Source organism: Puma concolor, chromosome B3, assembly GCF_028749965.1.
Source record: "Puma concolor isolate L17-30 chromosome B3, mPumCon1.1.hap2, whole genome shotgun sequence".
Taxonomy (NCBI): Eukaryota; Metazoa; Chordata; class Mammalia; order Carnivora; family Felidae; genus Puma; species Puma concolor.
Window position 1 is genome coordinate 29,172,161 of NC_141672.1, and position 24,574 is coordinate 29,196,734.

General features: G+C 38.7%; 1 protein-coding gene across 3 annotated transcripts in view; it reads right to left on the reverse strand.

The window, feature by feature from the left end:
- LIN52 (lin-52 DREAM MuvB core complex component) overlaps window positions 1-24,574 on the reverse strand; it is a 112,851-nt gene that overhangs the window by 48,961 nt on the left and 39,316 nt on the right. The window contains exon 6 of one of the 3 annotated variants that reach the window (XR_015252198.1): window positions 966-1,112. The exons of 1 other annotated variant lie outside the window; for it this stretch is intronic. The gene's annotated coding sequence lies outside the window, so the exon portion shown is untranslated. Of the gene's footprint in view, window positions 1-965; window positions 1,113-21,664; window positions 24,150-24,574 lie in introns of all 3 variants that reach the window. One more of the 3 variants, XR_015252199.1, reaches the window with a different exon arrangement.

Here is a 24,574-nt window from a genome sequence, read left to right on the forward strand (position 1 = left end):
GCTGTCCTTTGTAATTTTCCCATAAATATCTAAAACTATTCTGAAATTCAAAAATTGATCTAAAAAACAGAAAGTGATAATTTATAAACTAAATTACAAGGTGGCCAAAACATGAATAAGTAATTTTTATATTTTTATAAGAGAAAGTTGAAGATATACTCTCAAAGTCATTTTTCATTAAAAACACTGTAAGTAAAATGAAGATATTCATATTTATTTGTCTTTACCTGATAGGAACACCAAAAACGTATTTAGTTATTAGTATATTTAGTTATCACGATTCTCCCAAAAATGTTATCTCTATGCAAAATATCAGTATTATAATTACAAGAAATGGAAAGCCCCCTAAAATACACACACACACACACACACACACACACACACACACACACACACACAGAAAAATATACCAAAAAAACCCAAAAAAACAAAAACAACACACAGCAGCTGTCATATGAAAAAATAAGTAATTGGGAGAGGTGTTTGCAAAGAAAATCAATATATCCTCAAACCAACTATTAACACTCTTTAGGTTGTGCTGATGTTACTTTGGGTTGTGTTGATGTTACTATTCCTCTCCTTGAGTCTGAACCATCAAGAAATGATTTGTATGTGCTCTGGCTCAAGATGAAACAGGCTCAAGTCAACAGCACCAACCCTCTCCATTCCCAAATTAACAACCGCATACATTAGGATTCTGTTAATATCTCCAAAGTGAAACGTAATAAAATTTTCTTTTAAGGATGTCTTTACTTGAACTGCCCAATACATAAAAATACTATGTGTGGCCCTGGCTTCTGAAATACTAGGTAGGGAAAAGCAAAAACTAAAGTGCATCATGGCAGGTATAGCATCACATACTACAAACAACTGCTGTGAAGTCAGACGACATGGGTGTGATTCACAGCTCTTGGGTCAGCCCAAACCTTTGTGAACTATAAAATGGAGTCAATGGTTCAACTTACTCATTGCACAGTTGTGAGGCTTTGGAAACTATGCATTTAAAGCACTTAGCATAGTACCTATTAGTAGGTACTCCTATAATGATGGCTGTTGAAGCTATGCTTATCAATGTTTCTCAGCTGGCACCTGATGACTACAGGCAGAAAAACCTGAGGAGACAAAAAGTTACTTGAACAGTATAAAAACAATGCGGAGTCCATCTACAGAGTTCATTAACGTTAACACAGCATCCTTACAGACATTGCACCTACTTGATGCACTTAACAACCTGTATGGAAGGTACAGCAGTTATTTATCACCTATATTTCAGATAAGAAAAATTAGGCATGCTAAATGACCTGTCCAAGGTCAATGCTAATAATGAGCAACGTCAGGACTTGAATGTAGTTCTTCTGACTCTCATTGGCTAGTTTGTTCACTGGCCTTCCATTCTGCACCACAGGCACGTTCTGTCCTTTGGCTGATAAATCTTGACTTCTCTGTCATATCACTCTAATCCATGTCAAACTCCTTACAACTAAAACCCTTATAATGCCACAGGATTTCTTAAACCCCACTGCTTTCATCAAGCGCTACCATTTTAAGAAAATTTCAATCTGAAAAAAGAGACTATTCAAAAAACATTTGATTTGTATTAAAATAACCAACAAAAACAGACTGTCCAATCACTTTAATATTTCTTTTAATTTATGCTCAAGTGCACCCTAATCTCCTCATCAATAAATTTCATTGACATCTTTGTCCAAGGCAGTTAGTCATTATCTCAATCTTGACATATAAATATTCCCACATACAAGACTGAAAAAAAAAAAAAAGACACTGCTCAAATCCTTCCTGAATATTCTATGCATTAACACCCACTTAAAGCCATACTACATCAAACAAACTACCAATTGCAGGCTATCATTCTAGGATTTATGTGGAAAAATATGTCCTCTACATTTGTGGACTCCACATCTTATGGGTCCATTCAAAATATTCCTAGTAATATATGAAATAACAAATAAACAAAAATATTAAAATGTTCTTTCTGGTCTACTTGTCCCAGCAGGTGACCCTTTACCACTCTTACTGAAGAAAGTTTCTTGGAGTTACCCCCATGTATCCACATTTTGACTAACACCTACAAAGGGAATACTGCCATCTACTGAATCACATTTATCACTGTTCTTTCTCTATTACAGTGATACCTCATTTAGTGACTCTCTGGAAACAAAATTTTTAATACTAAAGATGTTTATAAAAGCCAACTTTGAAGGCACAAAAAGTTGTATATGTCAGCTACGCATGACAAAAATACCCTACAAAATAAGTGCTATTATTCTTACCCAATAATGTAAGGCCCTGCTTTAAGCAATATTTTGAAATCTGGCTGGAATACTACTAATGCTTGAGAACTTTCTTTGCGAGCTTCCCCTATCAAACCAGAATGGCTTTGAGAGCAAGCATTTCATTTTAACATTCGACTAGCTATTAGACTTGAGTGAATTACTTTCAATTTTTATTTCAGCCACTATTTGCCTTAAAAAAATTTTTTTAGTTAACTTTTAAAGTATAAACATATACACAGAAAAAAGGAAACATCAGAGGTATATGTGTGAGGAATTTCACAAAATGAACACACAACAATATAGATCTTTATAGAGAACCATTACCAGCCCCCCAGAAGTCTCCCTCCTCCTGGCCCCTCCCAGCCAACACCATACCTGCAATGTAATCATTATTTTGATTTATATCACATAAATTAGCTTTGCTTGTTTTTGAACTTTATACAAATGATATTGTATAATATGTACTCTTTTTGTGTTTATCTTCACTTACTCAGTGTTATATTCCTGAGACTCATTCATGTTGTTGCATGTAGCAACATGTTCATTTTCATGGCTATATAGTATTCTATTATGTGAATACATCAGAATTTAGTTATTCATTCTACTGTCAATGAACTCTTGGATTGTTTCTAGTCTGGGTCTATTATGAATAGCACTGTTCTGAATATTTTTCTATACATGTTTTGGTATAGCATTTCTATTTCTAGAGTGTGTGTGTGTGTGTGTATATATATATATATATATATATATATATATATATATATATATATAGCACTGGAAATACTGGGTCACAGGGTATATGTATCATCCGCCTTAGAAGATACTGCTGCACTGTTTTTCACAATGGTTGTATCCACAATCATTTGCCATTTAAAGTCTCACACTTCTTAAAAAAATAAATAAATAAATAAATAAAGTCTCACACTTCCTAGCAAAGGGCGAATCTTTCAATTGGAAATTGTTCCCGGGGCGCCTGAGTGGCTCAGTCAGTTAAGGATCCGACTCTTGATTTCATCTCAGGTCACGATCTCACAGTTTGCTAGTTCAAGCCCTGCATCGGGCTCTGCACTGATAGCACGGAGCCCACTTGGGATTCTCTCTCTTTCTCTCTTTGCCCCTACCCCACTCATGATCTCTCTCTCTCTCAAAATAAATAAATAAACATTAAAAAAAAAAAAAAAAGGAAACTGTTCCCAGTTAGAAAAATTTGAGACACCAGGAAGCAGTTCGGGACTACTTAGGGGAAGAGAGGCCACAGGGTTGCTCACTGGAAAGCATTACCAGAGGTCTCATTAACTGAGACCTTCCCAGACTCTCAGTTCCCCCTTGTGGACTATGACCTATATAGTCCACAGAATGCTAGAAGCCTATTTTGAGTCTGTATCCCATGTCACTGTACCCTAGTAACAATTTACCAGGAAGTTTCTCCCATTCAGGTTCTCTTAAACACTCTCTAAACCCTAATAAATACCTCAAACTCCCAGATATTGTATGTTTTTCAGCACAAGCTGTTTTAGTTAGAATTCAGACACATTTTAATACTATAACATCCTTCCTATCTGACTACATGGAATGTGTTTTAATGTAAAGAAGTTTCTGAAAAACACTATTAGTAGAATTGAACTGGAATTACTATAATGGGAACACTTCCTCCAAGATTTCTCCTATTTACAGTGACAAAGACTTTTGTCAATAATGTGAGAATACCATGCTGAACTACATTCTTGTACCTATCAGCACTGGTACAGTCTTATCTCATCATGATGTCTCAACTTAAAGGCAAAAAGGAGACAGCTGCCAGAATATTTTAATACCTATGAATTTAGAGAATTGCTCTACGTCAGTCTAATCATTTTGTAGAGTTATAAAAATATATGCTACAAAAGTGGTGCTAGAAGTATGTGTCCTTATGTAGCTGAGGGTAATAAAACACTGCACAGCCCTGGGTCAAAGTATGCCAAGCCAAAACTGATATACATCAGTGCTGCTGTAGGTTTTAAAACTGTTCTGGCTAATCTTTTTTTTTTTTTTTAAATTTTTTTTTTTCAACGTTTATTTATTTTTGGGACAGAGAGAGACAGAGCATGAACGGGGGAGGGGCAGAGAGAGAGGGAGACACAGAATCGGAAACAGGCTCCAGGCTCTGAGCCATCAGCCCAGAGCCCGACGCGGGGCTCGAACTCACGGACCGCGAGATCGTGACCTGGCTGAAGTCGGACGCTTAACCGACTGCGCCACCCAGGCGCCCCCTGGCTAATCTTTTTAAAGGACTCTTATTTGTTTTATATTTTAACGGTTTATTTTTGAGACAGAGACAGACAGAGCATAAGCAGGGGAGGGGCAGAGAGAGCGAGACACAGAATTCGAAGCAGGCTCCAGGCTCTGAGCTGTCAGCACAGAGCCCGACGTGGGGCTCGAACTCACAAACCGTGAGATCATGACCTGAGCCGATGTTGGACACCTAACCGACTGAGCCACCCAGTCACCCCAGGACTCTTGTTTATTTAACCAAGAATTAGCTGCAGTAGTAACCAACTGCTTCAGTGCTTCAACACTGAGTTGTGCCTAATCAAAATTCAGAAATCATCACTGCATGCCATAAGGAGGTTAACATTCAGCATGTAGAAGACTAAAAAACAACAACAAAAAAACTCAATATATTTTTTAAATTAAGGGTCTTTGAGACTCTGATAAATCCATTCAACATAGAAAGCAGAAATAATCAAAATCATTGTCAAAGTGCAGGTCAAACTCATCCTAGGCCAAAGATGCTCGACAGTGGCTACTTTATCTCTTTGTTACCACTTACAGGCTTAACAAGGTAAACCCAGAGAGGCTACTGCATGGCTCGGTGGCCAAATTATGAGGTAAGGTTACTTTGCCTCCCTGCACACTTAATTACTGGTCTGTATGTGAACGAATAGACAGACAGGCAATGCCTTTTACTGTGCTAGAAAGTCTGGGCAACCAGCAAGGGAAATGAATATGAGAAAAAAGGATTTGTGCAGGCTAATCAAATAGTAACTGCGACATGGAATGTTGCATTTTACATAGAATCTTACAGTGAGGAGGAAACCAATTTGCCGATGATATATATAAAATTAATATATAAAATTTATTTCTTTCATTCAAGTTTAAATTCCACTTCCTTTTTTTTTTTTTTTTTTTTTTTAAAAAAAAAGGCTCGGGGCGCCTGGGTGGCGCAGTCGGTTAAGCGTCCGACTTCAGCCAGGTCACGATCTCGCGGTCCGTGAGTTCGAGCCCCGCGTCAGGCTCTGGGCTGATGGCTCAGAGCCTGGAGCCTGTTTCCGATTCTGTGTCTCCCTCTCTCTCTGCCCCTCCCCCGTTCATGCTCTGTCTCTCTCTGTCCCAAAAATAAATAAAAACGTTGAAAAAAAAATTAAAAAAAAAAAAAAAAAAGGCTCTACCCTGGGGCGCCTGGGTGGCTCAGGCGGTTGAGCGTCCGACTTAGGCTCAGGTCATGATCTCGCGATTCATGAGTTCAAGCCCCACGTCGGGCTCTGTGCCGACAGCTCAGAGCCTGGAGCCTGCTTCGGAGTCCATGTCTCCTTCTCTCTCTGGCGCTCCCCTGATTGCACTCTGTCTCTTTCTCTCAAAAATAAAAATAAACATTAAAAAAGGTAAAAAAATAAGTAAATAAAAAGACGCTACCCAACCACCTTCATCCCACTATGATCTCTCATTTCTGAACTCCTATGGTACTCACATGGCATTTAGTACATGTTCTCTCATACGGTGATCTTTTGATATACCTGCCTTGTCACGCTAATCGATTATAAACACAAGAGTTTATGTATTTTTGACATCCAGGGTCTGGCACATTGCTTTTCATCGCAGGCCATACATAAATGTTTATTTATTATAATATCTAAATCCTAAGAAATATATGTGACCCCACAGTAAAGTCGGATGTTACAATAAGTACCAAGGATGATCAAGAGATTATTTCAAATCTACTTCAGGAAAGAATAAAAGAAGGTGAGAGGTAGAAAAGACTCATTCATGAATTGAAGGAAGTGGAATACAAAATCATTATACTTCAAAAAAAAAGGCCTTCAGTTAGGAGCAGGCATATAATGGACTTCTTCAAATCCTTTTGGGTTTCCTAGACTGGTTTCGTATTTTTGTATTCTTCTTTTTCTTAAATGATTTGTTTTAAAATTGAAATAGAATTCATATACCATAAATTGCTCCCCCTTTAAGCTGTGACAAAATACACATTACATACATTTTATCATCTTAACCATTTTTAAGTGTACATTTCAATGTCATTAAGTATAGTGATACTGTTGTGCAATGTATGTTTAGACTTTTTTTTTCATCTTGCAAAACTGAAATTCTGTATCCATGAAATAATAACTCCCCATTCTCCCTTCCCCAACCCTTGGCAACCACCATTCTACTTTTTCCCTCTATGAATTTGACTAGGTACTGCATATAAACAGAATCATACAGTATTTGTCTGTTTGTGTTATAACTGGCTTGTCTTACTTAGCATATGCTTGAACTCATCCATGTTGTAGCATATGTCAGATTCTTCTTCCTGTTAAAGCTGAATGATATTCCACTGTATGTACATACCATATTTTGTTTATCTAATCATCCATCAATGGACACTTGGGTTGTGCCCACCTCTTGGCAACTGCAAATAATGCTGCTATGGGCACACCAATTATCTGTGTAAGTCCTTCCTTTCAATTCTTTTGGGTATATATACACAGAACCGTGGAATTGCTGGATCATAGGTAATTCCATTTTCAGTATTTGAGGAAGCACCTTACTGTTTTCCACAATGGCTGTACCATTTTTACATTCCTAACAATAGTGCACAAGTGCTCCAATTTCTCTACCTCCTTGCCAACACTTGTTATTGTCCATCTTTGGGGCGCCTGGGTGGCGCAGTCGGTTAAGCGCCCGACTCCAGCCAGGTCACGATCTCGCGGCCCGTGAGTTCGAGCCCCGCGTCAGGCTCTGGGCTGATGGCTCAGAGCCTGGAGCCTGTTTCCGATTCTGTGTCTCCCTCTCTCTCTGCCCCTCCCCCGTTCATGCTCTGTCTCTCTCTGTCCCAAAAATAAATAAACGTTGTTATTGTCCATCTTTCTCATTATAGTCACCCCAGTGCGTGCAAAGTAGTATCTCATGATTTTGATTTGCATTTCCCCAATGATCAATGATGCTGAGGATCTCTGCATGTGCTTGTTGGCCATCTGTATATCTTCTTTGCAGAAATGTCTATTCAAATCCTTTGCTACTTTAAAAACTGGGCTACTGTCTTTTTATTGTTGAACTGTAAGAGTTCTTTATATAGTCTGGATACAAGCCCCTTATCAAACAATACAGAAATGATTTTTAAAAGTTCTCTCCTATTCTGGGGTGCCTAAGTGGCTCAGTCAGTTAAGCATTCAACTCTTGGTTCAGCTCAGGTCATAATCTCATGATTTGTGGGTCTGAGCCCCGCACTGAGCTCCATACTGAAGGCACAGAGCCTGCTTGGGATTCTCTCTCTCCCTCTCTCTCCTTGTGCTCTCTCTCTTTTTTAAATTTTTTTTTTCCAACGTTTATTTATTTTTGGGACAGAGAGAGACAGAGCATGAACGGGGAGGGGCAGAGAGAGAGGGAGACACAGAATCGGAAACAGGCTCCAGGCTCTGAGCCATCAGCCCAGAGCCCGACGCGGGGCTCGAACTCACGGACCGCGAGATCGTGACCTGGCTGAAGTCGGATGCTCAACCGACTGCGCCACCCAGGCGCCCCTCTCTTTTTTAAAATAAATAAACAAACTTAAAAAGTTTTCTCCCATTCTGTGGGCTTTCACTTTCTTTTTTTCTTTTTAAGTAAACTTTACTCCCAATGTAGGGCTCGAACTCATGACCCCAAGATTAAGAGTTGCATGCTCTATCTACTGAGCCAGCCAGGCACTCCATGTCTTTTCACTTTCTTAATGGTATCTTTGAAGCACAAAAGTTTTACATTTTGATGGAGTCCAATTTCTAATTTTCTTTTTCTGCTTATGTTTTTGGAATCATGTGTTAGAAACCACTGCCTAATCTAAGGTCATAAAGATTTATGCCTATGTTTTCTCTAAGATTTTCACAGTTTCAGCTCTTACATTTAGGTCAATAATGCATTTTGAGTTAATAACTGTATATGGTGTGATGTAGGGGGTTCAATTTTAGGTTCTTGTGGTGAATGTTGTGTTTTCCCAGCACCATTTGTTAAGTTATTTTCCCTCCATTGAATGGTCTGGCACCCCTGTCAACAATGAACTGACTATAAATATGAGGGTTTCTGGATTCTCAATTCTATTCTATTGATCCATAAGGACATCCATATGCAAATACTACACTGTCTTGATTATTTTAGCTTTGTATTAAAATTTTGAGACTGTGAGCCCTTCAACTTTGTTCTTTTTCAAGATTTTTTATTTTTTTAAGCTATTCTGGGTCTCTTGTATTTCCATGTGAGTTTTAGGATATGCTTGTTAATTTCTGCAAAACCAGCTTCATTCTTGACCTAAATAAAGTACAGGACTAGTTCCTACATTTGGAAGGATCCACAGTCCTTACAAGGTTAATCATGCAAACTGGGATCTCCCCACTGTTTGAGCCCTACAAATATCAAGGCAAATGTAAGTGATAACAGACCATTTCACACATTGGTGGTGAACAATAAAAACAGAATCAAATATAATCTCTAAGGACAGAGTTATTAATTTAAAGAATTGTTAGGTCTCCTTTTAGGCAAAAAACCATTTATTCTTCTTCTAACAGTGTTACAAAATATTCCAGAGAAAAGCAGACAGCAATATTATATACAATGCTGAATAGTTCCATTACACAAGAATTGAATTTTTCTTTATACTTTATACTTAGGCGGAAAACAAGTTATTCTATACAACTCATAATTGTTACCAGTATAGGAATCTAAGTCTTTAATATCTGTGGGATTTCAACTATAAACGCATGAAAGCCAATATAACACAGGCATTTACTTGCAATTTTGCTGAAGAACTAATCTAAACGAATCTAAACAACACACAAAACATTCAGCTAGTTAGTGGGCCTAGCAGTCCACTTACCACCAGCATCCCATTGTGACTGCGACATTCCCTAGCGGTACTCTTATACATAGTAAAGATAACACTATGCAAACTGGAGAGGATTAGAAGTTTCTACAAATTTGGAATAAAAGATACCCATCTTTTATTTTTATACTTCTTTGGGTTGGCTCACATCTATGACACAAATAGTTCCATCACAAATTCAGCGGCACGTGGGAATGTTTTAGCAAGTGCACCAGCTTTTACCAAAAATGTTCATCAGAAAAGAGAAAAATGAAAGCTGAAAAGGCAGTGAGGATGGTACAGGAAACACAGGACTCATGACCACAATGTGATTTGGGAGAAAATGTGAGGTTAAAGGTTCATAAAAAGGAAGAGTTAATCAATCATAACAAGAAATTGTTTAACACAAATATGAAAAGAAAAATGCCTTTGTAAACATGAATCATGAAAGAGGAAAGGTAAACACCTAATTATTGGACAAGAGACATTTATAATGTACCAACTGTAAGAAGTGCTGGGAATTCGGTGGTGGAAAAACCCAGATGCCCAGATATCCTTATAGTTTGCAGAGTTTAAGATCAGGCTACCTCATCTACTTTGCAGTAATGGGTAGACTTTGTGCAAAAATTAAGTTTGTTCTACTAATCTGAGAACCTCAGGACATAAAAAGAATTCCTTTCCAAATATGGATAGGTCAATATAAAAGCCTCAGATACAGGGTCGTTTTGGGATTGGTCTTATAAATACTTTATGGCAGGATTGGAGAACTATCTAATTTCTCAAGTTTAGATTTTAGTTTCTCGGGGCGCCTGGGTGGCGCAGTCGGTTAAGCGTCCGACTTCAGCCAGGTCACGATCTCGCGGTCCGTGAGTTCGAGCCCCGCGTCGGGCTCTGGGCTGATGGCTCAGAGCCTGGAGCCTGTTTCCGATTCTGTGTCTCCCTCTCTCTCTGCCCCTCCCCAGTTCATGCTCTGTCTCTCTCTGTCCCAAAAATAAATAAACGTTGAAAAAAAAAAAATTTAGATTTTAGTTTCTCCTCATCATGGACAATGTGCAAGGCCATCGTTAATGGCTATGGTTTGCAACTCTAAATCTCAAGTCGATGTTCCCTCCTCTTAATGTTTCTGATTTTTCAGCTGGAGTGTAAAATACAAGCCCATGGTATATGTCTTTGCCGTACTTTGACTGGCATCATAAAATGCCATGGACAAAGATCTCAAACTTGGTAACAGCCAGCTTTAGTAGAGATACATCCTTGATTACATAAGAAATATTATGGGGCGCCTGGGTGGCTGAGTCGAACTCATGAGTTCGAGTCCCATGTCTGGCTCTGTGCTGACAGCTCTGAGTCCAGAGCCTCCTTTGGCTTCTGTGTCTCCGTCTCTCTCTGCCCCTCCTTCACTCATACTCTGTCTCTCTCTCTCTCTCAAAAATAAATAAATATTAAAAAAAATTTTAAATATTAAAAAAAGTATCATGGGATCTCTTACTGGAGACTGGGTGATCTTTGGATTCTTACTTAGCATGCCTTATAAGAAGGCAGTGTATGGCTTCAAGCAGCTTATTTTCACAGGCAACGAAGAGGAGTATGCTGTTAATACTAGTGAGACAAGAGGATGGCAAAGGTTTGGAGGGCACACATAAAAGTGACATGGAAGAACTGAAAGAACAAGAAGACTTAGAGATGATTTGGCAAAGAATAGCAAAGAGGGGGCACCTGGCTGCCTCAGATGGAAGAGCCTGTGACTCTTGATCTCGAAATCATTGAGTTTGAGCCCCACATTGGATGTTGAGATTACTAAAAAATAAATAAAGTTAAAAAAAAAAAAGAATGGCAAAGAGGATGGCACTGAAAGATTAGAACAAATCTGGGGAGTTTCCATAAATGTAGTCAAAGTTCTACCATGGGAAATTGCTACTAGAAACCATAACCAGTGATGATCAGTGAATACAACCTTAAGTAATAAAATTTTCACTGATTTTGTACCAGTGAATAAAAGCAAAACATAGCTACCATTCTTACTGTCCTTTAGAAAGAAGTCATACTCGGGGTACCTGGGTGGCTCAGTCGGTTAAGCATCTGACTTCAGCTCAGGTCATGATCTCGCGGTTCGTGAGTTCGAGCCCTGTGTTGGGCTCTGTGCTGAAAGCTCAGATTCTGTGTCTCCCTCTCTCGCTGCCCCTCCCCTGCTAACACTCTGTCTCTCTCTCAAAAATAAATAAACATTAAAAAGAAAAAGAAGATAGACTTCATCAAGGTTTCCTCTCTACTATCTCACAATTCTCTTCCTTATCTCCTTTACCACTTGCTTTTTTTGACAAGGCTAATGTTGAAATGTGACTTTTTCTGGGGTTCAGTACGTTTCATGATCTCATCACACAATCCATAATAATGTGATATCACTATCTTAAATCTGAAGATTCAGGCAAGTTCAAATTAATGCTTCTACCAATAATTCAATGTATTGTAGTATAACATTTATTTTAGTGGGAGCACTACTTGAGTTATTTCTAATTATGGAATAATTCACATCAAAAAGCCAAAGGGATACCTTAATTTTTTTCAAATGAACCTTAATGCATTTTAGAGGAAAAACAGTATGGGTTAGCACAAACTTGGGAAATCACAAAGTCCGCTCATGAATACCAAGGTCCTATCTTGACAGCAACAAGTTGACTCTATAATTTTCCACAGAAGTGCCAGATGCTCACTTTTATAGCAGATTTCATAAGCTTTACATTTATTTATTTATTTATTTTTTTAAAAATTTTTTTTTTTTTCAACGTTTATTTATTTTTGGGACAGAGAGAGACAGAGCATGAACGGGGAGGGGCAGAGAGAGAGGGAGACACAGAATCAGAAACAGGCTCCAGGCTCTGAGCCATCAGCCCAGAGCCTGACGCGGGGCTCGAACTCACGGACCGCGAGATCGTGACCTGGCTGAAGTCGGACGCTCAACCGACTGCGCCACCCAGGCGCCCCATAAGCTTTACATTTAATGAGAAACTGCTAGCTACATTTGGCAAGGGAAGATTATCTCTCAGATGTAGAGAATACCAGCAGATGCATCTTTCTGCTTCATTCTTCCAAGGAGAGACTGGGTGAAATAATTTGACAGTTAAAATTATTTGAACAGTTAAAAATCTTCATGGTAAATTCTTTGTTGAAAGGTCAAGTGCATCTGTTGAAATGTATTCATTCTATTTCGTTCAGAGTAAGATGGGAGGAGGAATACTTGAAAGTCACAAGATAGTGTACAAAATCAGAATGTTGTTCTGTTACACTGTAGGTATTATTCAAAAAGCTGTTGCGAGTTGATCATTTATACTACAAAGAATTTTACCTATTTCAAAGCTCATCCCACTTGTGCTAGCTCCAGGGAACTGATTTGTGTAAGCTCTGGACTCATTCTGTGGTCTATCTACAGTAAAAAACTTTGTGCCTCAATTTGCCTAATTTGCTTAATAGATTCACAATCTTCTGATGACTTAGGGAAACCCCTAACCTTAACTTGATCAGAAAGCTGAAATGTTATTAAGAGAAGGAGGCACAGGTCAAAGGGTCAGCAAACTTATCCTATAAAGGACCAGGTAGTAAATACATTAGGCTTTGCAGGCCACACTCAGTCTTTGTCTCATATTTTTCTGATTTTTGTTTTATTTTATGACCCTTTAAAAATGTAAAAACCATTCTTTGTTCACAGGGAACCCAAAATCAGGCTGTGGGCTATATAGTTCGCCAACCTTTAGAGTAGTGTTAATGGAAATGTTCTCTGTGCTGTCCAGTGTGGTAGCTACTAGCTGCACATGGCTACTAAGCATTTACTAGTGTGACTGAGAAATTAAATTAATTTTATTTTATTTTAATTAATTTAACTTTAAATGGCATGTGGCTAGTGGCTACCATTCTGAACAGCATGAGTCTAGAGAATCTCCAATAGCCCACAAGAGCCCCTGAAATCTCAGTATACACCCATATGTCCCAAGAATCTACTGAAGGCTTGGACAAGAGGTAAATCATGTATAAATAGTAACTGTTATTAATAGCCTCCAATTATTAAGTTAAGCATCGTGCATCAATTCGAATGCATCAAGGAGAGGAAAACACTGTAGAAGAAACTTGAAACAAAACTAGTTGGCATTTCACAACTTAGAAGTATGACATCTCTTCAATAACGACTGGGCAAATCAGAACTTTGAAGAGGTGAGAAAATGAGACTAAAGGGCTTTCAGTTAAAAGACACATAATGTTCCCATTTTAGATGGAAGTGCCAATTTCTATCGATTTGCAAAGGTCCTATTGAAGGCAGATGCAACTAAAATTAGGTTTTGGTTTACCCAAGAAGACAAGTGATTTCTTCCGTCACTGACCTGAAATATTCTTGGAAAATTGCTTTGCTTCATTCATCACACTGCCACTCCCAGCAAGGCCCCTAAAGTTCACAAGGTACAAACTTGCTTTGTTAGCCAAGCTGTTAACACAATAAACCTAAGTCCTCATTTTCACGTGCTGACAAATCATTTCCCAAGTCCATTAATGCATTCATAACTTGATACTTGGAACATCTGAAGTAGAAAATTAGGGAAGAAAACACTCATTCAATTTGAGAGGAAGCCTCCAGTCGCTGCCTTAGACAACATCCATTAAAGGCTATTTGTTTTCCTCACCTATCTGGACTAAGCAAAAAACTTAAAATATGCAGTAGGGCACATATCACTACACATATGTCCAGCTGGTGGTCTATGACAAGACTCACACTATCCCTCCCCAAAAGTTTTACCTCCACTGTTTCCTATTTTAAATGTCCTGGAACATCCTTGAAGAAAGGAAAATCACTGATGTGAGAGGGTGAACCATAGAATACAAATCAATGAGTGCAACCAGTTGGTACAATAAATATTCACCCATGGGTCCAGGTCAAACTATCCAGTAAGAGTCTAGAATTGGTACATCAATACAATAAAATTCTATGCAGCAATTAGGAAACAATGGGGTAGATCTATCTGTATCGCTGTGGAAAGATATCCAAGATATATTGCGGGGTGAAAAAGTAAGGCACAAAACAGTACATATATTATGATCTCATCTGTATGTGGTAACATAAATAAACTTGATTATGCATAGAAAATGTTTTGGTGGTTACCTCTGGTAAGTTCAGCAAGCAAGGTTTTTACTTTCCACTTTATATCCTACTATGCTATTTAAAAATTTTTTAAATCAAAAGTGTAGCCTAGAGAGATTTCTGCAGTGATCTCCAAGAGACTAAGAATATGTGGTAGTCCTTAACTGTTGCAGTGTTGATAATTTAAATGAAAAAGTCAAAGCTGTTCTTTTTGTACTTAAAGCCACTACTGTAATGTTCCTAAGACTGCTTCTGTCAATGAATTTCTATAGTGAGGAGGAGAGAAAAAAAAACTCACACATTATTATGTAATTGAAAAAAAAAAAATAAGGCACACTTCAAATAGGGCCTTGGTAGCACAAGAATCCACAAGTGCCAACCAGCTCTAGGGCTGTGATGGTCCCAGGAGAGCCATCACATTTCAATTACCATCACTAACATTACTTATTATTTGGCCTGCTCCAGTCTCTAAGGAAGGCAGCTTGTGATGACAATACCCAGCCTCTTCTTGTAAAACAATTCATTAGGCAAAGCAGAACAGCTGGGGCAGCCACGTGCTAGTTCTTAAAGCACCACCCCCCTGGGACCTCTGGCCCAGATTTCTCTTTTGGTGAGGGACAGCCACCACCCCTGTGACAGCTGTAGAGTCCTCCAGGGACACTTCAGGTTTAATCAGTACTTCCTGCACTGGAGAGGGCCATTTGATTTCTAACATAAACTAATGGCACTCCTGCTTTCAGCAGGTTACACCAGACATCAGATAAGAGGCTTTAGGGCATTTTTATCTTGTTCTAATGCTCCAGAGTTAATGAGGCAGCAAAAGATATTGTCATAGAGCCCCGGTGTAGCTATATTATCCAATAAACGAACTCTTTCCAAGACAGGTTTAATATGGATCGAGGAGGTAAAGAAGGCTGGCTTAATATTGATCCTATTGAAAGGATGAGAATCCAGTCACCAGAAGTAGGGCAAAATCATGCACATTCTGCAATAGACAAAGTGCTAAGAAGTCATCTTTAAATATTAAGTAAAATGCAAGTTTTACTATTCTAAGCAGCATAAACCTAAAAGATTTATTTGGCATTTTGGGTTAAGTTTTCAGAAAATGCTTCTAAATGACTCTATTTTCATGTATTTTGCTGAAAGGTATTCTTGGGGTTAGTTTTTGTTAAAACTAGCAATCAAGCCATTGTAAATATAGCTTATATTAATATGTAATTTATTAATATATAATTATACTAATAATATAATTATATATTAATAAAAGATATTAAAGGTTTTTTACTGGCTATAAAGTAAATTTGATTATGTTAAACAATAAAGACTGCCTTTAACTTCTAAATATTACCAGAGCTTACATCATATTGGGCTTCAGAAGTAACTCAACCATCCACTCAACAACACTGATGCCCTATTATAATCAAGGCTATGTGAGACACAGCAAAAATAAAAATCAGCACTTGGATTCACTATCACTAGGCCAGTAAAAAGAAAATTTTACTGAAACAATCTTTTTTTTTTTTAAATCTCTTAGAATCTGCTTTGATAAATATATGGAAATCAGAGAACCAAGTGTTTCACTTCATAACTAGAAATATCTACACAGAACCTGCTTAGTAGATATACATATTAATAAACTGACCATAAAAAGGGTCACTACTAAAAGCTCACCATTTCTTGAGTGGTCTGCCTCCTAAAGATTTTTTAAAAAGCTGAGATTTTTCTGTTTACTTCCTTGGAAAAATAGCTGTCCCCACCCCCACCCCCCAGAAAAGCTCTGCAAGATCCCTTAAAAGGACTCATGGGTATGAATTTACTGACTTTTGGAATACCAAGCATACCATATGGTAAAGAAAACACAATCAATCCCTAACTTTTGTTTATAATTCATACAACATAATCAGTAAAGTATAAGAATGAAGCCTAATTCACAGATGAACAACCATTCATACACCTCTAAAATCACTAATTCTGAGCTTTCTCAACATGGCCATCACCTCACATTCTTCTACTTCTGCTGACCAGTCATTGCTCTTGCACAGGTGTCTTGTTACCTGTGACAGAGAATGTTGATTGCTTATCCCAATACCTATTATTCTCTTCCTCCTTATTAACAAAACCCCTAATTTCTAGCCAGCAAAACCATAGCCCAGAATAAAAGATGACAGTCTTTTGCAGCTAGGTTGGTGCAGACAACTAAGTTCTATGGCACTTCTAGAAAGCTGCTTAAAAAAAAAAGAAGTCAGCTGTGTGGGACCCCCTCCCACCGCCCTTTGCCCTTCTTCTTTCCTACCTTCTCCTGGCCTACACCTCAGGCCCGATGGCTAGAGCTCTAGTAGTCACCCTGTATTTTGAAGTATCCTTTAGCTGAAAACCACTAAGAAAGTGGAGTGGAAAGAAAGAAGCTTTGGTCCTTGATGACACTCTGACTGTGTCCTACCAGCCTGGGCCTGTCAACCTCCAGCCTTCTTTTTTGTGGAAAACAGTTCTACTCTGTGTAAGCCACAGTTCACATAGTTGAACCTTATCCTAACTAACAGACTTGATATCCAGAATCTTCTAGCTTATAATAGTGATAGGTGCTTACGTAATTCACTTCGATGATGCCTTGACACTCTGTACCCCACTTCCAGCCTGAATTGTATTCTCCTGGTCACAGGGGCTTAAAATCTTAAAATCATTTTGACTCTTGTGTCCTTCCAGTTTGTTACGATTTAATACCTATTTTTCCTCCCCAATATCTCTCAACTGTCCTGTCTTTTGCATTCACACTGTCCTATCTAATATAAGCAGCACTGTATTCTTAGACTGCAACAGCTTCCTAGCTAGTCTCTGGGACCCATCATCACGCCCTTCAATTCTCCTTGGAGGTAGCTATCAGACTTCTAATGATCCCTCAGCCTGGTCCTTCAGGTCTTCCAATTTAGCTCCTCCACACTTTCTAGTACTCTAACCAACCCATACTCAAAAACTGCTTCCAGTCTGAAGTGTCTTCCTTCCTCTCATATGCAAATATTAGCCATCAAGGTGTACTTCCAAGCTTCATCTCTCCCAAGATGTGTTCCCCGGATGGATTCGTTACTTAATTTTTGCCTCACGAGGAATTTGTAGAACCCATGGTAAGAGAGGGAAGCATGGTGTGAGATGTGCATGGTGTGAGAAAGGCCAGATCACACAGAGCAACAAGGCCAAGTTAAAGATTTCTTATTTTTTTCTGAAGAGCAATTGAGAAGCCATTGATGGGCTTTAAGAAGGGAATAAAGTCACATGTCAATCGTGTTTCAAAAACATTACTCTGACTGCAGAATGGAGTAGTTATTGGAGAGAGATCAATTCTACAGCTAATTTGGTTAGCAGAAGGGGAGAATACCAGAAACAGATTAAAGAAGCTTGATAAAGCCGGCCCCCCTATAGAGGGAGCTTGAAATTCAATATTCTAGAGGAAAATGATAGTCATTTGAGTAAATACATGTTCACCATAGAAAAAACTGGTAAATATTTATTATTATTATTAGTGTTTATTTACTTTTGAGAGAGAGAAAGACAGAGGCAGAGACAGAGCATGAGCAGAGGAAGGGCAGAGAGAGAGGGATACACATAATCTCAAGCAGGCTCCAGGCTCAGAGCTGTCAGCACAGAGCCTGACACGGGACTCAAACCCACGAACCGTGAGATCATGACCTGAGCTGAAGTCAGACGCTTAACCAACTGAGCCACTCAGGTGCCTCTGGTAAATATTTATTAAAAGAGCTGGTGTGTAGAATTTAGTACTAAATGTTCTACCAAGAATGCACTGACATTTGCAATGCTTGACTCTTGACTGGATCTTGGTTTAAAAAGAAAAAAAAAACTACACAAGATTTTTAGGAACAACTGAGGAATTCTGAATGTGAAAGGATATTAGATATTTTGCAGCTACAGGACGTAAGCAGTATTATGCAGGAAACTGTCCTTATTCTTAGAAGATGTGTTCTCAGGTGTTTAGGGGTAAAGTGCCTCATACCTAAAACTTACTTCCAAATAGTTCAAGGAGAAATAAAAATTTAAACACACACACACACACACACGTACATGTACATACATACACATATATGTATGCATGTATGTGGTCGGGGGAGGTTTACGGGGTATTTAAAATGTTTTCATACAAAGATGAACTGCAGGAGGAAAAGACTTAACGGCATTTCTTCCTAAGTTAGTGAAGAGGAACTTCTTCCCTGACCTATTTGTGGCATTCATATTCTTTTACTTGATAACCTGAAATAAGCTATTTTTTTTTTTAATTTTTTTTTTTCAACGTTTATTTATTTTTGGGACAGAGAGAGACAGAGCATGAACGGGGGAGGGGCAGAGAGAGAGGGAGACACAGAATCGGAAACAGGCTCCAGGCTCCGAGCCATCAGCCCAGAGCCTGATGCGGGGCTCGAACTCACGGTCCGCGAGATCGTGACCTGGCTGAAGTCGGACGCTTAACCGACTGCGCCACCCAGGCGCCCCTGAAATAAGCTATTTTTAATCTATATGGAGCCAAGGAAGTCTGGGATCTTAAAAACTAAACTACCACTTGAGGATTTTCACCCAAGAATGATCCCTTCTACAAGCAGTTAACAGATCAATACTCCAGCCCTCCCTTTAGTTTCAAGCCTGGCTACTCTTGGATTCCATTCTCAGCCTGATTAAGGACAGTGAGGAAGAAATGCCAGTCGTTTTTCAATCTGGAGACATGTTCTGGAATCATTGTCCAGTGTCTTTGTTTATTAACCCTTTAATACAAAGTTATCAATTCCCACTGTGGAGCCATTTCAGTGAAGAGCAGGTACACAAATTCATATTCAAATAATCTTTTATTGTGTTGCTCTCTTCTTTGTCAATGCTATTATCCTCCAACACTGAGACTGTTGGCTAATTAGACCCTTGTTTTTACTGAATTTGACAGCTGACAGCAGCAGAAACAGAAGCAGACAACCATGAACTATTTCTCTCCAACCAGAAGAAAAGTGCTTCCCTTGCACAGGAAGCTAGTGCACCATACTCTCCCCACCTATAAAACTATTTTCTAGGAGGCAGTAATAGTCTTAGTGATAACAAGCCTCTTAATCTGAGCAATCAGAAAGCTTATTACTCTAGGGGTACCTGGGTGGCTCAGTTGGTTAAGCATCTGTCTGACTCTTGATTTCACTCCAGGTCATGATCTCACAGTTCATGGGATTGAGCTCCATGTTGGGCTCTGTGCTGACAGCACAGATCCTGTTTGGGATCCTCTGTCTACCTCTAGCCCTGCCCCTCCCCCACACACTCTTCCTTCTCTCTCTCAAAATAAATAAACTTAAAAAAAAAAAAAAAGCTTATTTTTACAGAGCTATCTCCTTCTGACTAATGGAGCAGGCATATAGGTGAAAGTCCTTAACTTAGCCCAAACTTGTGCTGACAACCAGCTTGTATAAAATGGATAAAAGACAAAAGGAAAAATAAAGGCCTACACCAAAATGGATGTTGAACACTTCCAATATGGCATTCATTAAAGAAAACTTTTTAAGTTCATAAAACAAAACTGGAAGCTACAGCACCAAGTTAAATTGTGGCTTTGTTTGTTTGGTTTTCAGGTTATTGTGTATGTTTTTTAAACCAGACCTAGTAAGCCATATACTAGAAGTTTTCCCAAACTTGAATCAGGTTAACGATGTAACTTACTCCATGAGGAGCACTGCTAGGTGTGATGGGAAAGAAGAGAGTGAGTGACAAAGGGTTCCTAGTCTAAAGAAAGGCAAGGGCTGACTTCCAAAGGGGCCTCAGCAACTTATCTCTCTCACCCAAAGAAAGTAGTTGACCCTTTGTTGAGTAAGAAGAAACTCTATTATGGCAACAGGAGAGACAGAGAATCAAAAACACAGACAATTTCACATCTCATTTTAGCTATAATTTTCTCTAGCCATACTTTTTCACCACAGCTTCTGGAAAGAAGCCAAACAATCTTGTATCATATCATCTCCTTTAATCTTCCCTCTCCCATCTACTAGTAGAAAGATGGCAAAAAGAATGCAAGCAGAAGAAGGAAGAGAAGTGAAAGGTTTGGAAAAATCAACTAGAAAACTCTCCACATTACTTGGATGTGCGGGATGACTAAGGACTGAGATTTATCCTGCATCTTATCCTCTCTTTGCTGAACTGTACCGCCACCTACTACTCTTTTAAACTACCTTGCAGAGGGTTCAGGGTACGCAAGAACAGTTTTGATTCTTGAGGGGTGTGCTCCAGTATCAAATGTACTAGAAGAAAATTCTGTGTGTTTGCTTCTCCACCTATTTTTAAAGGGTTCTCTTTGGTTTCTTTCACAATTGCTCTAAGGAAACACTAGAGAAATCCTGAAGCGTCCTTAAAGACGGAATATTAAGAATTTGTCTCTGTTTTAAGCCTTCCTTTCTCACGGCAAATGGTTGAGTGCACCCTACTTCAAGCAATCAGCAAAGAGACATTACCAGCTGAGAATTAAGACATGGCAGATGGAAAATCTGGAACGTCATGAAAACTCTAGCTGCCCCACTCTTGAGGGCTGAGTGTTCTGAAAGAGAAATCCTGTGTTTTACTTCAAATAAAAGATAAATGGAAAGATGGAAGTTTCATTAACAACAAGGACAGAAAATGGGAAGTAATCTTAAAAGCACATCAACTTAGAAGAGATTTTTTCACATCTGTATCAATAAAGTTGCATTTCACTTAGGAAGCAAAGGTTGTCTATGTTCTATTTTCAATACACAGTTATCCAACACAATGTCATCTGACTTTAAACAAACAAGAGGCCAAGGTCCAGTATCAATTCCTATCCCACCATTCCTACCTAGTCTCCCAGCAAGTTAATGCAAATCAAAGCAAGCATTTCAGTGCTGCTGGTAGTGAAGCCTGTTCCTTTCCCAAGAGAGGCCTGTAAAACAGGACAGTCACTGACAGCAGTACAATTACTGACACAGATACAGACTTTATGGACATGTTTATCTCCGCTGTAAATCCATACTCTCTCTCCACTCCGATTCACGAGTCATAAAGAAATTGCAGATAATGAAAAAGTTGGGGAAATTTACAGCATGTCGGAAACCTCAGACAGCCAGAAGAAATTAAAGAGCTGACTAGGGATAAATCACACAGGTACAATTAAAACTTCCCGCATACCTCCTTCATTTCCAAACTGAGGCACAATCCAATGGAGCTGATGAAAAGTTGAGGTCATGACTCCTCAGGCTGTAATCATTTCTTAACTAACTGCATGTTAAAAATTAGCCAATTCACTGGTCATGCGTAAATGCTGACTTCTTGCTGCTACCTTGCTTTCCTTTGCTCTCTACCAGAAGCACCCATGAAGCAGTTCTGTCTGTAAACAGGCCAAATTGCAACAAGCAGTAAATGGAAAGGTGATGTCCCTTCTCCCACCGCCATCTCTGTAGGTACAGGACCTCTTTTACCATCACCAATGTGGACCGAGCATTAAAATGAGAAAGTGGAGCTACGACGGGTGAATGAAATTGGAGGGTTCTTCTTCCTCAATAAATAACCATTCTGACGGTTTCATTTGATCTCTTTTCAACATTCCAAAGGAGATTTTAAAGGACTGTTATGTTTGATACTAGAATAAGCATTACTTCTGGTGATACTTGTTTTTCAGTAGTGGACTGAGCTTAAAGGTCCATACTCTTAGGTAACCATCTCAGCATGAGCTAACATGTGCTTTAGCTTTAGCACTGCCTTAAACCACTCAACTTTTATTTTTTACATTCTTCTAGTCACTAAGGCTCCAGGAGGGGAGGAAAAAAAACAAAAAGGGGGGAAAAAGGCAAAATCAAAAATCCTAGACTTTACCAGAATCTATAAGTGCTAACTAATGTGTAACTCTTATTCCAATAGAGTAAATCAGAAAAATACTAAAGAAATAATGTCTATTTCTTAAATAATGAGACTTACAGATCCCACATGATTAAAGACTAGAATGTGAGTTAACGGTTGGCTCCCCTATTCTATAAGCCTACAAAATCCTCTGTAAAGGAAGAAAAGGAAGAGTCTATCACATGCTACATTCTTCCATTTCCCCCAACATAGTTAGATGAAACCAGCAGGTTTAAAAAACATCAACCCAAACATTTACAAGATCTCTCTGGAAAGCAGAAATGCAGAACACAGATTTTACCAGCTAACTTCTACATGTCTGAACCAAACCAAGAGTATCAACAGTTATACACAAGTCAATACTAATCTCTGTACCTCTTTGTAGGATGAAGCTACAACCAAATTAGCTCTATATGATTTTGAAATTCTGAGACCTGTCAAGAAATCAAAGTTAAGAGGCACTTTTTTTTTTTCCTGCAGATACGGAGGATGCAATTGACATGGTTTCGATTTTGTTCCTACTGACCCCTTGATGATTTCAAGTCCATTTTACACTTCAGAGAATCCAAATGTCATTTTCATTTTATATGTTAAGATTTCACTCTCAATGGAATAAAAATGCTTCTAAGAAAATACTGAGAGTTTCAATCCAGACATCTCTACCATTAAAAACTTAGGTTATATCTAGCTCATGAATCTCAAATCTATTCACCCATAAGATGTAAGACATGGTATCTGATCTGTTTTTGCTTATAATGAAGAGTTACTAAAGCTCCTAAGTGTTAGATCGGTGTCCAGTATCAAATAAGAACTGTTAAACACAGGCAGAGTTTTATTTACAAGTTTCCAAGAGGCAAATTATCATATATTATCAAATGAGTATTTGAGTGAAGTCAAGAAACATATCTACTATTACTATTCTAAGAGGCAATGATACCCCTGGATCAAGCATCAGAAAATTTGATTTCTAGTCCAGGTTTGCAAATAACTAGGTGTGTGGGCAAATCACGGAAGCTCTCTGAACTTCAGTCACCTTATCTGTTCAAATGGGATTACAGTTGACCCTTGAACAACACAAGTTTGAATTGCATGGGTCTACTTACACGTGGATATTTTTGATAAATACAGTACAGTACTATAAATGTATTTTCTCTTCCTTATGATTTTCTTTTTATTCAATGTTTATTTATTTTTGAGAGAGAGTGAGCAGCGGAGGGGCAGAGAGAGAATGAGACACAGAATCCAAAGCAGGCTCCAGGCTCTGAGCTATCAGCACAGAGCCCAACACGGGGCTAGAACCCATGAGCCGTGAAATCATGACCTGAGCTAAAGTCAGACGCTCAACTGGACTGAGCCACCCAGGCACTCTGTTATGATTTCCTTTATAACATTTTCTTTTTTCTGCTTATTTTATTGTAAGACTACAGTATTTAATATATATACAAAATATGTGTTAATCAACTGTTTATGTTATTGGTAAGGCTTTTGGTCAATAATTAACTATTAGTAAATAAGTTTGGGGGGAGTCAAAAGTTCTATGAACCATTTTTGCCTGCACATGGGGTTAGCGCCCCAACCCCTGCATTGTTCAAGGGTTAATTATGGTAAAATAATAGTGAGAATTAAATGAGAAAACACAAGAAATACAGCAGGCTCAAAAATGTTACTTGCCTTTCCCTCTTCACGAGACATGATTCAGATTCCTGGTTGTCATTAATGAGCTGGGTAGCTGTCCTTAGTCAAGTCCCCTAACATCTTTAGGCCTCTGTTTCTGCATCTGTAACATTAGAGGGTTGGGACTCGATGATGTCTAAGATCCCCTTCCAGCTCTAGCATGCTATGATTACTGATTCTGGCACTAAATTACTGGCTGACCATGGGAAAGTTACTTCCTTTCTTTAGATCTCACTTTCCTCACCTTCATTTTTTTTTTAATTTTTTATTTAATGTTTATGTATTTTTGAGACAGAGAGAGACAGAGCATGAACGGGGGAGGGTCAGAGAGAGAGGGAGACACAGAATCTGAAGCAGGCTCCAGGCTCTGAGCTGTCAGCACAGAGCCCGACGCGGGGCTCGAACCCACGGACCGTGAGATCATGACCTGAGCCAAAGTCAAGACGCTTAACCGACTGAGCCACCCAGGCGCCCCATCCTCACCTTTAAATAAGAGAAGCAGAAAAGTAGACAAGGATGATAACAAGA